We start from the raw sequence: 16,322 nt of genomic DNA, 5'->3' as shown, positions 1-16,322 counted from the left end.
AGAAAAAACCTTAGGAAGGAAAGACTGACAAGGGCAAAGCACCACTTTATCTCTGTGAGCCACCAGGTAAGGTGAACAACAAGACAACGCCGCCAGCTCCGACACCCTGCGTGCAGAAATAATAGCCACCAAGAAGGCTACCTTCTGGGACAATGTACGTAGAGAAAACTCGCGAAAATTTTTGAAAGGCGGTTACTGGAGAACTGACAGCACCAAATTGAGACCCTATAGAGGCAATGGAAAATTAACTGGGGGAGCCAAATGGCAAACCCCGTAAATAAAAAGGTGCAAACCAAAGAATGCGTAGCCAAAGGACGGTAAAAGAAGACCGCAAAGGCCAAAAACCTGGGAACGGGAATGACCCCCAAAAGATACCACGCAATGTAGGTCTTCCAGGCGCAAAGTAGAAGTAGATTTTCTAGCCTTTAACAGCGTGGGAATTACCGATTCAGACAACCTTCTATCCTTCAGCACCTGACTTTCAACAGCGAAGCCTTTAAGGCCAACGACTGTAAAGCAGGATGGAAGATCAGCCAGAGGATCCAGAGACCTTGCCTAAATCTATGTACCTTCCTGTTGAGACGAGAGGCCAACAGGTGCACTGCGGAAGTTCCTCACTGGAGACACAGCTGAACCTTAGAATGCCAGCTACCTCCCAAGCCGCCAAGACACCTCTTGTGCCCCCTTGGTGATTGACATACGCCACAGCCATGGCATTGTCCCATGGAATTCTTACCGGGCACCCCTAAAGGCGATTTGTCTAATGAGCCAGACAAATCTTATCGCCCGAAGTTTCAGTATACTGATCGATAGTCTTGACTCCTTCAGAGTCCAGACCCCTTAAGCACATCCGTGCCCAAAACGCCTCCCCACCCGGACAGGCTGGCAACCGTGGAGACCAGTATAGGGGAAGGAAGGATGTGCTCTGTCAAAGTGCCGGAGAACGAAGCCACCATATCAGGGACCCTCTCGTATCCCGGCTTAACAGGAGCAGATTGTCTAGAGACTGTGGATTCTTGTCCCACTTGGCAAGAATCTTCCTTTGCAGACTAGAGGTCTCTAGTGGAACTGTGCAAACGGAACCGCCTCAAAAAGGTAGACACCAGGCATAGCAACCACATGCAAGGCCTGAAAGATGACCGACTGCTGGACAACAGGAGCCAAATCTCACCCTGCAGCTTTTGGAGTTTTTTCCCCTGGAAGAAACCCTGGCTGAAGCCGAGTCCAGAGTCAGACCCAGATAGTCCAACATGGTTGACGGAACCACAGAAGATTTTTGGAAGTTCATTTTCCAACTGAACTTCTGCAGAGTCCGTACAGTAATTTCCAGGTTGTCCTTTAGAGCAGTCGGAGAAGAAGAGCGTCCAGGTACCCACTACCGCAATTGGCCACTGCAATGCAAACACCGGGGCCAACACTTTTGTGAATACCCGAGGAGCTGAGGTAAGACCAAAGGGTAATGCCATGAATTGATAAGGCTTCTCGCCCATAGCAAGGCGGAGGAAACGGGGATGACCAACACATATTGGAATATGAAGGTAAGCGTCCTTTGATGTGGGGATGCCACTACCGCATGAATGGGCTCCATTCTGAACTTCTGTACCCGTACAAGGCGTTTCAAAGCCCTGAGGTCCAGGATTGGCCGTACCTTGCCTTCCTTCCTGGGAACTGTAAACAGGTTTGACTAGGAACCTTTAAAATGTTATGATTTTGTAACCAGAACAATCACCCCTTGTAATAGAAAGTCTTGCATTGCCTCAAAGAGAACCCGCAGGCGGTCTTTAGACAAACACAGGTTGGAAGGAAAGAACTCCACTGGAGGAGAAGACCGAAACTCAATCTTGTAGCCGGACCGAACCAGCTCTTGGACCCCCCATCTTGAATCAGGGAGGTCCATGGATCCGGAAAGAAGCAAAGACGTCCCTCCACCTCAGACACGGTGAGGGTGCCCCTTCAGGCAGAAGAGGGCTTGTCTGCAGGTCTGGAGGAACCCACTCTCGGCTTACCAGACCAGGTCCTCTTGGAACCTCCAGAGGTCTTCCTGACAGACTTAGATCCTTTGTCTTGAGATCCTGAAAGACGATAAGACTGCATATGAGCTGAGAAAAAAAAAAAAAGGGTCCACGTTTGCGACGAGACTCCTTGCCCCTGGCAGTCTGTGGAAGAAGAGTACTCTTCCCCCCGTAAGACCCTTAAATTATTTATATATCATGCATCGAAGGACCACTGCTGTCACAAACAGCCTAGAAACTAAGGAAGCCGCATCCAGAGGCATCACAGACAAACTGTAACCCCAGGACCAACTGGTACACCAGCTCCGCAAGGGCAGGGGGAAGCTGTTCCCCCTCCAGATCCTGGCACAAAAGCTTGCCCACTCTGTTAAAGTCTAGGACACCAATGCTATGGTGAACACCGGCCCAAGGAACAAACTGGCCACAGTAAACATGTGGCGGGCCAAAATCTCAGCTCTCCTGTCAAAGGTGGAACTGTCCACTTTAACAGGGGCTCTTCAAAGGGATACTGTCTAGCAAAATGCTTAAGCACCGACCCATTGTGTTTAGGTCACTGACTCGTGACAATTTTGTCAAAATAGGCAGGAAAAGGGAATACCTTTGCCGATTTTGGGGGGCTGCGGGAACCAGCGCCTCCGACACAGCAGCAGCTGCATCCTTAATTTTAAAAGTTGCCCACACTGATACAATCAGTGCATCCACCAGCGCTGTTTCAGGGGTGGCTGCAGTAGGAGAGGAATCATCCTCACTAACAGAGCACTCGAAGTGCGTGGACGCAGACCCAGTAGGGTCGCTACATACTAAGCTCACCCCGAAACATATCACGGGAGACCACCGACTGCGATCCTGCAAGGGGACGCTGGCCAAGGGTCCACAAATGGACCACCTATGAGACCGCAAAAGACAAAGGGGGGGGGGGGGGCGCCTTAAGAGCCCACCAAGGAGGACACAATAGAACATAGCACCCCTTAATGGTTGGCTGCCCACCGTGATGCGGACGTGCAGGCAGGGTACCCCTGCTCACACAATAATGCCTGCAAGACTGTCACTAAAAATGAAGTGCCCCCGCGGTGCCACCCGATTCAAGGGGTGTGCCAAGCTGACCATAAGGCCCAGCAGGCCACAGCCTAAATTTTTGTGGGGGCCCAGCCACAAATAGCGCAGAACCTCAGTCCAGAAGAGGGGGGTGTTGGAAGCTTCAGCTAGACCCACTGAGGCTGCTACCCCCCCCCCCCCCCCCAACAGCAGGGCCCAACTCGTCCGCATGGCCTAGTGGGCTGCAGGCCGCGGCCTAAATTTTGACTGTGCCCTGCCACCAGGATGTGCAAGCCCCAACAGATCCGACCACCCAGGGCAGCGGAGGGTAAGGCGGATGCCCCTATGGGAGGCGGTGGGTTCAGCCATCCTCACAGGGGCCGTTTCACATAGGTTCCGCTGAGTAGGCGGCAAAGCCGCAGCCTAAATATTAGGCCAGATCCGGTCGCACTCCCCCAGCCCAACAACCACCAAGGGACCCCGAGGACATCCCTGCCCTAGTCACCAACCCCCAGGATGGAACCCTGCTCAACACCCCCCGTTGCACCCCAGGAAAAACCAGGGCAGCAGCCGGTCAGCTTTAGCAGCTCAGCCAGCAGCAACTACAGCCAACCCCCCCATAGGAGCATGTTGCAAAGCCAGTAATCAACCACACCTGGGGAGGGGGGGGGGATCCGAAAGGCCCACAGTGACCGTTTAGAGGGGCTGGGGGGAAGGGAGGGGAACCTGGGAGTTCGACCATCCCAGGGTGGGGCCCACGTCCACCCCAAAAGACCACCAGGGGAGTGGGGGGGAGGGACACTACTTACCACACCATGGAACCAGGTGGGCACCGCTCCGGTCCGACCACCGCACCATCAGCGACTCAGGCCAGAACCAGGTCATATGCGCCCTCGAAAGACGTTTAACTCGCAGGCCAGGCCACGTCCAGTGGGGCTATGTCAGGGCTGACCTAGTGTGGAGCTGAGGCCTGCGCATGCTCCCTGGCCAGGCTGGGTAGACCTTAAGGATCTAAAATATGCAGTCCAGCAGTTGATTGTAGTTCTCACAGGAAAGGAAAATAACGAGGAAAAAATTATATTTAGAAAGGAAAAAATGCTAGAACCAGAGATCCCAGCAGAGAACTAGGCCCCCTACTCCTGACTAGGCAGAAAAAACTGAATGCATATAGAGCGTGGGAGTATATCCCCTGGGACTGCCCCATAGGTATGGTAAAGCTTTTTTCTGCCTAGTGTCCTACTCCTGTAGGGGGCAGCATAACCCAATGGTTAAGAAGATTCTGGAGCTGTGTCTGTCAATGAACGAAAGGAGAAATTCGATTTTTTTTATTGGTTTTATAAAAGTAAAACATTTTTTTTTTTCAAAATTGTCGTTCTTTTTTGGTTAAATCTTAAAAAAAAAAATAAACCCAGTAGCTATCAAACAACACCAAAAGAAAGCTCTATTTGTGGAGAAAACATATCAATTTAATTTGTGGACAGCATTGCATGACCTCGCAATCGTCAGTTAAAACACTGCAGTGCCGAACTGCAAAAAATGGGCTGGTCATGAAGGGAGTAAATCTTCCAGGGGCAAGTGGTTAAAGTCAAAACTCTTTTTTTTTTGGATGGTGTGGAGAGGGATTAGATTACCTGTCAGTTATTATTGCGGTCTGTGCCCCCGTTTTACCCTCTATTCTCCTGGTTTCTGTTATTGTCGAAAGTGAAAGGAAATCCTAGATTTTGGGTTGTTCCTAGAAATGTAATGGGGGAAATTTCACACTAGTTCTGGTGACCTGGGGGTCCCCAGGGAATTCCCTTAACCACTTGAGCCCCTGAAGGTTTTTCCCCTTTCCTGACCAGGCCATTTTTGCAATACGGCACTGCATTACTTTAACTGACAATTGCACGGTCGTGCGGCACTGAACCCAAATAACATTTTTGTCCTCTTTCTTCTACACAAATATTAGAATTATTTTATAAGTCATGTGTCCACAGATAGCAGCCATCTTGGCCATGACGTATCCAATTTAGGGTGTGCCCCTATCCTCAATTGATCAATTACATTTGGAAGGATTGGGAAACAGAGATTTCGGGCACAAAAGTTTTGTTAAAAAGATTTCTTTTATTCAATACAAGACTAAATATTTTAAAATCATAGAAAAATACAGACAAATGATTGTGTATTAAGGACACAGTGAGACCACATAACAATGGTCTATGTTGTACAATATCTCAGTGCATAGAACTTATAAAAGTCGGTTTACATACAGTTCAAAGTACAAGATCATTAGTAGTCATATAATCCTTGGAAACGTATTGCTTGTTATCAGAAGAACCGCCGACGGACACCCAAGCAGTATGGTGCCGGTCAGCAGGGTCGACTGAAAATATAAGTTAACATTCACCATGTAATATATGACCTTTGCTCGACATGTTTCGCTTTCTTAGACAAAAAAGCTTCATCTGGAGCATATCATTTCTTTTGTACATCTCAGATAAGTCCTTCTATTTTTGCAATATCAACACAATATAACATTGGGTCTTGAGTTGCATTCAGACACTGTACATATAGTAATCAGGCACATATCTCAATTTCCATAGAGAATTCTTTAACGAGGAGGACTGTGCGTTTTGGGAAGCTCAGAAAGGCAATGTATAGTGACATAGTAGTGAGGGTAGTCACTCCATGTCTCATATCAAACTCAGGAAGGACCAGAGCTTAAATGTAGGGAGCGTGTCTCCTCTGCTTGTATGTCGGCCCTTGCCACGCTGTTCCCAGCTTCCGCACAGTCCTCACCGGATGGGGAACCTCCACCTTCTACACAAATAGAGCTTTCTTTTGTTGGTATTTGATGACCTCTGCGGTTTTTATTTTTTTTAACAAAAAACTGAATTTTTGTAAAATCTTACCTGAAAAATTCCTTTCTCTGAGTCCTTCAACAGTCGCCGCCTCTTCATATTCGTCACATATGGGGTATTAGACTTTGCTCCGAAGGAGTAGCTAGGCAACAGAATATGTTAACATTAAAGCTTTTAACATATCCCACCCTCAAGGGGTGGTCCCCTCAGTCAATACCCTCCTACTTCCTGCAACCATATCTCAGTTTCAGTGGAATAGCAGTAGAGTATACAACCAAACCCCAAAAGAGGGGCGGGGGCGGCGACTGTCGGACGACTCAGAGAAAGGAATTTTACAGGTAAGATTTTACAAAAATTCAGTTTTCTCTTACGTCCTCCGACAGTCGCCGCCTCTTCATATTCGTCACATATGGGGACGTCCCAAAGCAGTGCAAACATGAGGGGTGGGAAACGCATCCGCGCCGAAAGGCAACGCAGTCTCCGCATCAAAGAAAGGAACCTTACCAAAGGAAGGAAACCAGCTGGGCTACAGGAAAAATAATTGCTCAACAGGAGCAACAACCCAGGAAAAGACAAATAACCAGGGGATAAAAAAAAAAAAAAAAAAACTTATCCCAACAGCCAGAGGTCCCCAACAAGGGACCCTAGGGAATTGCCGCACTAAGAACCTTGCGGCCAAAGGAAGCATCCGCCGATGCCTGAACATCTACTTTGTAGAATTTTGTGAAAGTGTGCACGGTCGACCAAGTCGCCGCCTTACACACCTGGGCTACAGAAGCCCCATGACGACAGGCCCAAGACGTACTCAGAGATCTAGTAGAGTGCGCCTTCACAGGCACAGGGGGAACCTTCCCCTGCAAGGCATAGGCCTGTTCAATGGTCTGCCTGATCCATTTGGCGATGGTAGAGGCCGACGCCGCCATGCCCTTCCGAGGACCCTCTGGAAGAACAAACAAGGAGTCCGTCTTTCGAAAAGACTCAGTCGATTTAAGGTAAACCCTTATCGCCCGAACAACATCCAAAGAATGTAATCTCACTTCCTTAGGATGTTTAGGCTTCGCGCACAGCGAAGGCAAGACAATATCCTCATTAAGATGGAATTCCGAAACTCGCTTCGGAAGAAAAGAAGGATTAGGTCGCAAGACCACCTTATCCAAATGAACAACCAGATACGGAGACTTGCAGGACAAAGCCGCCAGCTCCGACACTCTGCGAGCCGAAGTGATCGCAACCAAAAAGGCGACCTTTTTGGACAACATAGACAACGAGATCTCCCTGATCTGTTCAAAAGGAGCACGTTGCAACACAGATAGAACGAGATTCAAGTCCCAAGGGGGCAGAGGATCCCTCCTAGGAGGAACCAGATGCCGCACTCCCTGAACAAAAGTGCCAACCAAGGAGTTGGAAGCCACGGGACGTTGAAACAGAACGGCCAGCGCAGACACCTGACCCTTTATCGTAGCCAGCGCCAAACGCTGATCGACACCCGTTTGAAGGAAGGACAGCACTCGGGAAACCGAGTACGTGCGGGGTGAAAACCCCCTGGACTCACACCAGGCAAAATAGGCCTTCCAAGTACGGTAATAAACCTTCCCCGAGGAAGACTTCCTCGCGTTGATCAAAGTATGAACGACCTCTGGGGAGAGACCCCTCTCCTTCAGGACCTCGGTCTCAACAGCCAGGCCGTCAAAGCCAGCGACTGTAAAGCAGGATGGTATATCGGTCCTTGAGACAGGAGATCGTCTCGAAGAGGCAGACGCCACGGGGCGTCGACCGCCAGATTCACGAGGTCTGCGTACCAGGACCGGCGAGGCCAGTCCGGTGCCACAAGAATCACCGTGCTGCGTTCCGAGTGTAACCTGTGAAGGAACCTGGACAGCAACTGAATCGGTGGAAACGCGTACATCAGCTTGTACTGATGCCACGGGGCCACTAACGCGTCCGACGCGTCTGCCCGAGGGTCGCGCGTCCTTGCCACGAACCTTCTCACCTTGTTGTTGAGACGAGACGTGAACAGGTCCACATCTGGAAGACCCCACTTCGCGCACAACAACTGGAAGACAGCCAGGTGGAGAGACCATTCCCCCTGATCCAGGGTCTGGCGACTCAGATAGTCCGCCTGCCAGTTCTCCACCCCCGGAATGTGAACCGCCGTTATCGCCGGGACATGAGTCTCGACCCAAGACAGAATGTCGGCCACTTCTCGAGCCGCTCGGGCACTCCTGGTACCCCCTTGGTGGTTGATGTAGGCCACCGCCGTGGCATTGTCCGTCTGCACCCGAACCGGGCAGCCCTGCAGCCGGTCCGTCCAGCGATGAAGACAGAGATTTATCGCACGCAATTCCAGAATGTTGATCGGAAGGGAAGACTCCCCCTCCGACCAAGTTCCCTGGGCGGACAGAACACCCAGAACACCACCCCAGCCCGACAGGCTGGCATCCGTGGTGATTACCGTCCACGAGATAGGACGAAAGGACGAAAAGACTTGCCCCCCGACACCATCGGGGACTGGAGCCACCACAGAAGGTCTCTTCTGGTGCGATGACTCAACGAGATTTGAAGATCCAGAGATTGAGGTCGCCCGTCCCACATGGACAGGATCTCCGCTTGGAGACCCCGCGTGTGAAACTGGGCGAAGGGAATCGCCTCGAAGGCCGAGACCATCAAACCCAGACATCTCATGCACGTCCGCAGAGACGAGTGCGGAACGTCCATGAGGGACCTGACTTCCTCCTGAAGAGTTCTGAGTTTGTCTTCCGGCAGGAAGACCTTCGCCTGCACCGAGTCCAGAATCATTCCCAGGTAGGGAAGACGAACCGACGGACGAGTGTCGACTTTGGAAAATTTATCGTCCAACCAAACTCCTGCAGAGTTTGCATCGTGACAGACAGGTCCTTCTCCAGACCCTGGCTGGTCGCAGACCGAACCAGAATGTCGTCCAGATACCCCAGGACAGAAATGCCCTGGGCCCTCAATAATGCCAGAACCGGTGCAAGCACCTTGGTGAAGACCCGCGGAGCCGAGGCGAGACCAAAGGGCAACGCCACGAACTGGTAGTGATCCTCCGCAATGGCAAATCGAAGATACCTCTGGTGACCCTCGAAAATGGGGATGTGAAGATACGCATCCTTCAAAATCGATGGAGGCCATGAATTCCCCCGGAACCAGGGCAGCCACCACCGACCGCAGGGATTCCATGCGGAACTTGCGAACCCGCACAGAGCGGTTCAGAGCCTTCAAGTCCAGAATTGGACGAACCTTGCCCTCCCTTTCTGGGCACGGTGAACAGATTGGAATAAAACCCCCGAAATCTGTCCCGATGAGGCACCGGAACTACCACTCCCTGAGCCCGCAGGTCCCGCACCGCCAGGTGCAGGTCCCATAAACGCTCTGGAGACAGTTGAAGATTTGAGGGAAAAAATCTGCTCTCCGGCCGAGAGAGAAACTCGATCTTGTAACCAGATCGAACGATCTCCTGAACCCATCTGTCCCGCACGCGGGCCAACCAGGGCTGAAGAAAACCGAGCAAGCGTCCCCCCACCCCAAAACTGGGTGAGGGCGCCCCTTCAGGCCGCACTGTTATGGGCTGCGGATCCGGATTGACCGGACTTCTGTTTTCCAGACCAGGGCTTCTTCTGAGAGCCTTGACCTTTGAGCGGTTTGCCCTTGTAGTGCGACCGAAAGGCACGAAAGGACCCCTGAGGGGGCCGAAAATTAGCATGCTTCTTCCCAGAAGCCCCCTAAGCCTTGGGGAAATGGGGCAAGAGAGTGCTCTTACCTCCGGTGATCCCCTTAATCAACACATCCAAGGACTCCCCAAAAAGGCGAGACCCATCATAAGGCAGATTGGCTAAGGTCTTACGTGAAGACTGGTCCACCGACCAACATTTCAACCAAACCAGGCGGCGAGACAACACCGCCACGCTGTGCACACGTGCAGCCAACGGGACTAGGTCCAAGTCCGCATCACACAGATACATGACACCCTGGTGGATTTGATCCACCATATCCAGGGTCGCCGGCGAGGCCGAATCGGCCACTAGGACGCGCCTAAGCATCTGCGTCCAACTTGCGACCGCCTGGGCCGCCATGAGAGAGGCAAACAGAGCCTTAAGCATAGAACCTGTAACAGAATAAGTATGACGGGCAAGAGACTCCAATCTCCTATCCGTGGCATCACGGAACACAGGGGAATCCTCTGCAGGAATCGCAGTGGATTTGTTTAAAACCGCAATAGCGTGATCCACTGGGGGTGGTACACACCACCTTTCATCAGTGGAAGGCGAGAAAGGATAACGCAGCTTGAACCTACTTGGTACAGCAAAAGGTTTGCGCAGATTGCGCCATTGTTCCTTAACAGCGCGCTGAAAATCATCATTGCAGGGAAAAGCCTGCGGCGTCCTGCGTTTTCTCTGCGTCCCCTAAGCCGCTAAGGCAGCGGGGGGACACACTTCATCCTGCAACAGCGTTTGTTTTATGGAAGCAATCCATTCATCCATGATTGCAAGCTCTTCAGGCGAGCCAGGGGGAGAATTATCAACCCCTTCAACTTCAGCCTCCACCTCGGACCCCACTAGATCCAGGGAGGAGCGGGACCCCGATAAGGAGGCCCCCGCCATAACAGCCCCATCACCTTCACCCTCAGAATCAGAGGAAAGAGAAACTCTGGGTCTTTTAGTAGATTGAGCAGCCACCAGCATCTGCACCTGAGCAGCAAGGCCAGCCACAATAGTGGCTAAATCCCCCCCTGGGGGGGAAACAGCGGTCCCCTAGCTTTCCACCAAGGCGGTAGGAAATTTGCCCTCCTGAGAATCCATTGCCCCTATTACAAATGCCGGATAAGAAAGGGTTAACTGCCCCTTTAACAAGCGCGGCGAGCGCAGCCCACCGCACCACACACAAGCACAATGAGACCCCCACAGGGACAATAAAACTGACACAGGCAATGGATAGGAAGGATATAACCTGAGGAGACCCTCGCCGCTGCTGCTGCCTCGATTGGTGTTCATGGAGAAGAGGAAGTGATGCTGCCAGGGCGCTCTATGAAAGCCTATGGGAGGCTACAAGAAAATGGCCGCCATGCATGTAGAACATGCGGCCGGAGCGAGTGTAGGCAAAATGGCGCTGTTTGGCGCCGAAACCGCCGCTCCACAGTACAGTAATGCACACATGTCATTATAAAAAAAAAACATGTCAGATCGCCGCAGCGATCGCTGTATAGTGCCCAAACATGCCCAAAAACATGCCCCACAGCACACAGCTTCTCACACTGACAAGGCTGACACACACAGTGTCACACAGCTCCCCCCCCCCTTGCAGCCCACAGCATGCAGCCGAGTGATAGGGAGACAAACAGTGTGAACAGAGGCAGGTTACACAGTCCCAGACTGACACCCCCCCAGACAGACAGGTCCCCACATAGATACACTTACCTCACAATGGCGTGGGGGACACGCACAGGCGAACAAGCCGCTGCACATGAGGCAGGGAGAGTCGCATACAAGACGCACAGAATGGGGGTTAAGAAACCGCACAGCGTCCAGTGAGGTAGCCACCTCACCAATCATCCCTGCACCGAACAGGGATGGGTCGTTCACTGTGCCAGGAGCGTTACCTGGCTGAACGCTCGATGGCAGGCTGGGAAGCCACTGACCCACGACCTGCGACCAGGGGGATCAGCCCGAGACCCAGCCCGCATGATCCTCTTCATCCGAAGAACTAACGCTGACAAAAAGAACAGCTAAGTAAAGGTAGAGAGAAAACTCAAACAAAAAATCAAAAAAGAAGAAAGAGTCTGGGGCACAAAGCCCCAGCACAGAGAGAGCCAGCCACTCCTGACAAGCTAGACATTGAAACTGAGATATGGTTGCAGGAAGTAGGAGGGTATTGACTGAGGGGACCACCCCTTGAGGGTGGGATATGTTAAAAGCTTTAATGTTAACATATTCTGTTGCCTAGCTACTCCTTCGGAGCAAAGTCTAATACCCCATATGTGACGAATATGAAGAGGCGGCGACTGTCGGAGGACGTAAGAGAAACAATGATTTTTACTTTCTGCTATAAAACATACCCAATACAAAAAATATATACAATTTCTTCATCAATTTAGGCCAATAGGATTTTTTTTTTTTTACCAAAAATGTTTATCAGAATACCTAATAAGGGTATATGGATTGGTTTTAGAGCTGCACAATTCTGAATAAAATGAGAATAACGATTTTTTTTGCTTAGAAAAAAAAAAAAAAAAATCACGATTCTCGGCGTAACACCTTTCACGTTATACAAAAAAATTGGGCTAACTTTACTGCTTAGTTTTGTTTTTTTTTTAAATTCAATAAAGTGTAATTTTTTCCCCAAAAAATTGCGTTTGAAAGACCACTGTGCAAATACAGTGCGGCAAAAAATATTGCAACGGCCGCCATTTTATTCTCTAGGGTCTCTGTTTAACAATTAAATATATTATTTTTTCTATAGGACGTTCTTGTCAGAACAATCTGTTAACATTCTACGAGGAGGTGAGCTGTGAGCTAGATAGGGGGGAGACCTGTGGATGTGGCGTATCTAGATTTTGCTAAGGCATTCGATACAGTCCCTCCCAAACGATTAATTTACAAAATATGGTCTGCAGGCTTAGACCACAAGGTTTGCTCTTGGATAGAAAACCGGTTAAAGGGGCATGTCCAAAGAGTGGTAATAAATAACGCATAGTCAGACTGGTCTGGAGTGATAAGTGGGGTCCCCCAAGGCTCAGTCCTGTTCAATTTATTCATAAATGGCATTGAGAACAAGATCATTAGCTCAATCTCAGTTTTTGCAGATGACACAGAATTAAGCAGGGCAATAACTTCAGGTCATTCTGTAAGATTTCTGCATCATGATGTGAACAAAGTAACAGAGTGGGCAACTACTTGGCAAATGAGGTTTAATGTGGAGAAGTGTAAGGTATTTCACTTTGGGACTAAAATCAAACGCAAAATACCAGTTGGGGGGGGGGGGGGACCTCTGGGGGAATCAAGAATGGAGAAAGATCTGGGAGTCCTAGAAGATAGACTGAGCAATAGTATGCAATGTCTGGCTGCAGCTGCCAAAGCCGGCAGAATATTGGCATGCATAAGGAAGGGGATATATTCCAGAGATAAAACTATAATCCTACCACTGTATAAAACCATGGTCCGGCCACAGTTTCCCCTACCCTGCCACCACTGCCCCTCCTGCAGACCCAGGACAGTAGATGTCACTGTACAGACAAGGATTTCTTCCCTTTAGGTCGGGTTCACATTTGTGTGGGGTGCAGGTGCGTGTCTGTTCACCGGTTCAGTTTCAAATTTTTGCCTTAATCTGCGCCTGAACCGGACCCACTACGCCCAGGAACCTGTTGCAATCCACTCCGCGGCCACCCTGAGCCTGTGTCAACCGGCTCCAGTGGTGTAGTGGTTTGCATTTTCACCTAGCAGCAAAAAGGGTCACTGGTTCGAATTCCAACCACTACACTACCTGCCTGGGGTTTGTATGTTCTCCCTGTGCCTGCGTGGGTTTCCTCCGGGTACTCCAAAGACATGCTGGTAGGTTGATTGGATCCAGTCTAAATTGGCCCTACTATGTGTAAGTATGAATGTGAGTTAGGGACCTTAGATTGTAAGCTCATTGAGGGCAGGGACTAATGTGAATGTACAATGTGTATGTAAAGCGCTGCGTAAATTGACAGCGCTATATAAGTACCTGAAATAAATAAAAATAATGTGAATTAGATGCAGGGAAACATGCATCCAATTTGCACATACATGAACCGGCCTTATAGTTTGGGCTGTCATTCCTTCATGCTTCAGCGGGGTCCATGGGCAACAGGGTAGTGAGACAGTCAACAGCTTCAAACATGTTTGGGACAAACATAGATCTACAAAAAAAAAAAAAAACCCCACAAAAAAACAAAAGAAAAAATAAATAGGCAGACTTGATGGACTACTCTTTTTTCTGCCATCACTTTTCTATATAACATTAGGGGTTTAATAGATCCCTGATGCCTCCATAAAGAGGACCCATCACTTCCATTATGCAAAAACATTTCTCTAGGCCAGGGATTCCCAAACTGCGGCCCTGCAGTTGTTCAGGAACTACAATTCCCATCATGCCTAGTCATGTATGTGAATGTCAGAGTTTTACAATGCCTCATGGGATGTGTAGATCTGCAACAGCTGCAGGGCCGTAGTTTGGGAATCCCTGCTCTAGGCCATTTGGGCCCCCCTGGAAGACTAGCTAAAAGGCTCCCAGTCAGGAACCTCCACATCTTGCCCCATTGCCAAAATGCAAAAACCATTAAGACGCACATTACAACAATTATTGGAGTAAAAGCCAATGGTTTTCAAATTCTAGCAACAAGGGAGAGATAGGCTCAGGCGTGTTCGGAATCCGAGTCCCAACCCACCTGCCCGATCCCACCAGAAAGCGGACACTGCTAATCACAGGCAGTGAGACACTTCCCAGTCCGCAGCTGCACAGATCTGAAAATGTCTCATTGCCTGCGATTGGTGGTGTGCAGTGCCAACTTCCTGGCGGGATCAGGCAGGTGGGTTGAGATCCCGAACCTGCCTGAGCCCATCTCTATTTTCAGCCAGGCTTCAGGGGGCCCAAATGGACTATAGGTAGGACAATAAAATCAATGAACAAAGCTACAGTTGTTTGAATATCTACTAAGGCCCCCTTGGGTATTTTTTTGGAAGGCCAGGTTCACACTGGTGCAAATTGGATGTGGATTTCCCCACAGGAGACTGTGACCAGTGTTCTATCAGAATACCGCTACCTAGGAGATTCTGCAACCGGAAATGATGTTCAGACGAGAACAACTTACTGCGCATGCGTTCCAGCATGGCCGCTGTGTGTGCCAATAGATTTCCTAATGTGACAGAACATAAGGCAGCGGCGCACATCTCCTTACACCCACGCAACTCTTAAATTTTACATCTATTTTAGTAGTAAACTCACCTTCTATACTGAATAACAGCATTAACTTTCTATTATTATTGTAAAATAGTAAATATAGCGAAAAACCTGCATGTAGAAGGTGGTGACAGCCATCTTGGCACACCCCGCACCGCTCAGCAACAAACTGATTATATGGTGAAATAGTCTATTTCAGCATATAAGGGGAGTTTACTGCAAAAATAAATGTAGAATTCAAGACTAGCGTGGGTGGAAGAAGAAATCTTCAGTTGCTTCGTGTTCCGTCACATTGGGAAACCTATTGGAACGCATAGCGGCAATGTTGGAACACATGGCGCATGCGCATTAAGTTGTTCTCGTTCGAACGTCACTTGCGGTTGCAGAATCCGATAGGTAGCGCTATTCTGATAGAACACGACTCTCAATGGAGCAGTTCACACAGCTCTGGGACAGCTGTGAAGCGGTTGCAGGAAATTCGTGTGCATCTTTTGGTCGGAATTCAGCAAACATTTTGGACCTGAAATGGTGAACGGGATCCACCAGTGTGAACCAGTGGTGTATTTTGGCTTTGTGCTGCCCTAGGCAAGACTAAAATTGGGCGCCCCCCCCATGTAAATTGTCCCACTCCCTTTTAACGGATGCGACACCCTCCAAAATGGAAGGACTACAAGTCCCAGCATGAACCCCTGAGATCTCCCGAGGGGGGGAAGAGAGAGAGAGAGAGAGGGGGGGGGAAGAGAGAGAGAGAGAGAGAGAGGGGGGGGGAAGAGAGAGAGAGAGAGAGAGAGAGAGGGGGGGGGGAAGAGAGAGAGAGAGAGAGAGGGGGGGGGAAGAGAGAGAGAGAGAGAGAGAGGGGGGGAAGAGAGAGAGAGAGAGAGGGGGGGGAAGAGAGAGAGAGAGAGAGAGAGAGGGGGGGGATGAGAGAGAGAGGGGGAGGGGGGATATGAGAGAGAGAGAGAGAGAGAGAGAGAGAGAGAGAGAGAGAGAGAGAGAGGGGATGAGAGAGAGAGAGAGAGAGAGAGAGAGAGAGGGATGAGAGAGGGGATGAGAGAGAGAGAGAGGGGGATGAGAGAGAGAGAGAGAGAGAGAGAGAGAGAGAGAGAGAGAGAGAGAGAGAGAGAGGATGAGAGAGAGAGAGAGAGAGAGAGAGAGAGAGAGAGAGGGGGGATGAGAGAGAGAGAGAGAGAGAGAGAGAGAGAGAGGGGGGATGAGAGAGAGAGAGAGAGGGGGATGAGAGAGAGAGAGAGAGAGAGAGAGGGGGGATGAGAGAGAGAGAGAGAGAGAGAGAGAGGGGGGATGAGAGAGAGAGAGAGAGAGAGGGGGGATGAGAGAGAGAGAGGGGGGGGGATGAGAGAGAGAGAGAGAGAGAGAGAGAGAGAGAGAGAGAGAGAGAGAGAGAGAGAGGGGGGGGAGAGAGAGAGAGGGGGGGATGAGAGAGAGAGGGGGGGGGATGAGAGAGAGAGAGGGGGGGATGAGAGAGAGAGGGGGGATGAGAGAG

General features: G+C 50.2%; 1 protein-coding gene across 1 annotated transcript in view; it reads right to left on the bottom strand.

Moving 5' to 3' along the window:
• PCSK4 (proprotein convertase subtilisin/kexin type 4) overlaps positions 1-16,322 on the bottom strand; it is a gene marked incomplete at both ends in the record, with an annotated part of 193,199 nt that overhangs the window by 176,406 nt on the left and 471 nt on the right. The gene's annotated exons all lie outside the window — the stretch shown is intronic.

The sequence above is a fragment of the Pelophylax lessonae genome, assembly GCF_965119305.1.
Source record: "Pelophylax lessonae genome assembly, chromosome: 1".
Lineage (NCBI taxonomy): Eukaryota > Metazoa > Chordata > Amphibia > Anura > Ranidae > Pelophylax > Pelophylax lessonae.
Note: the sequence above shows the minus strand (reverse complement) of the source record. Positions and strands in the feature narration are given on the sequence as shown.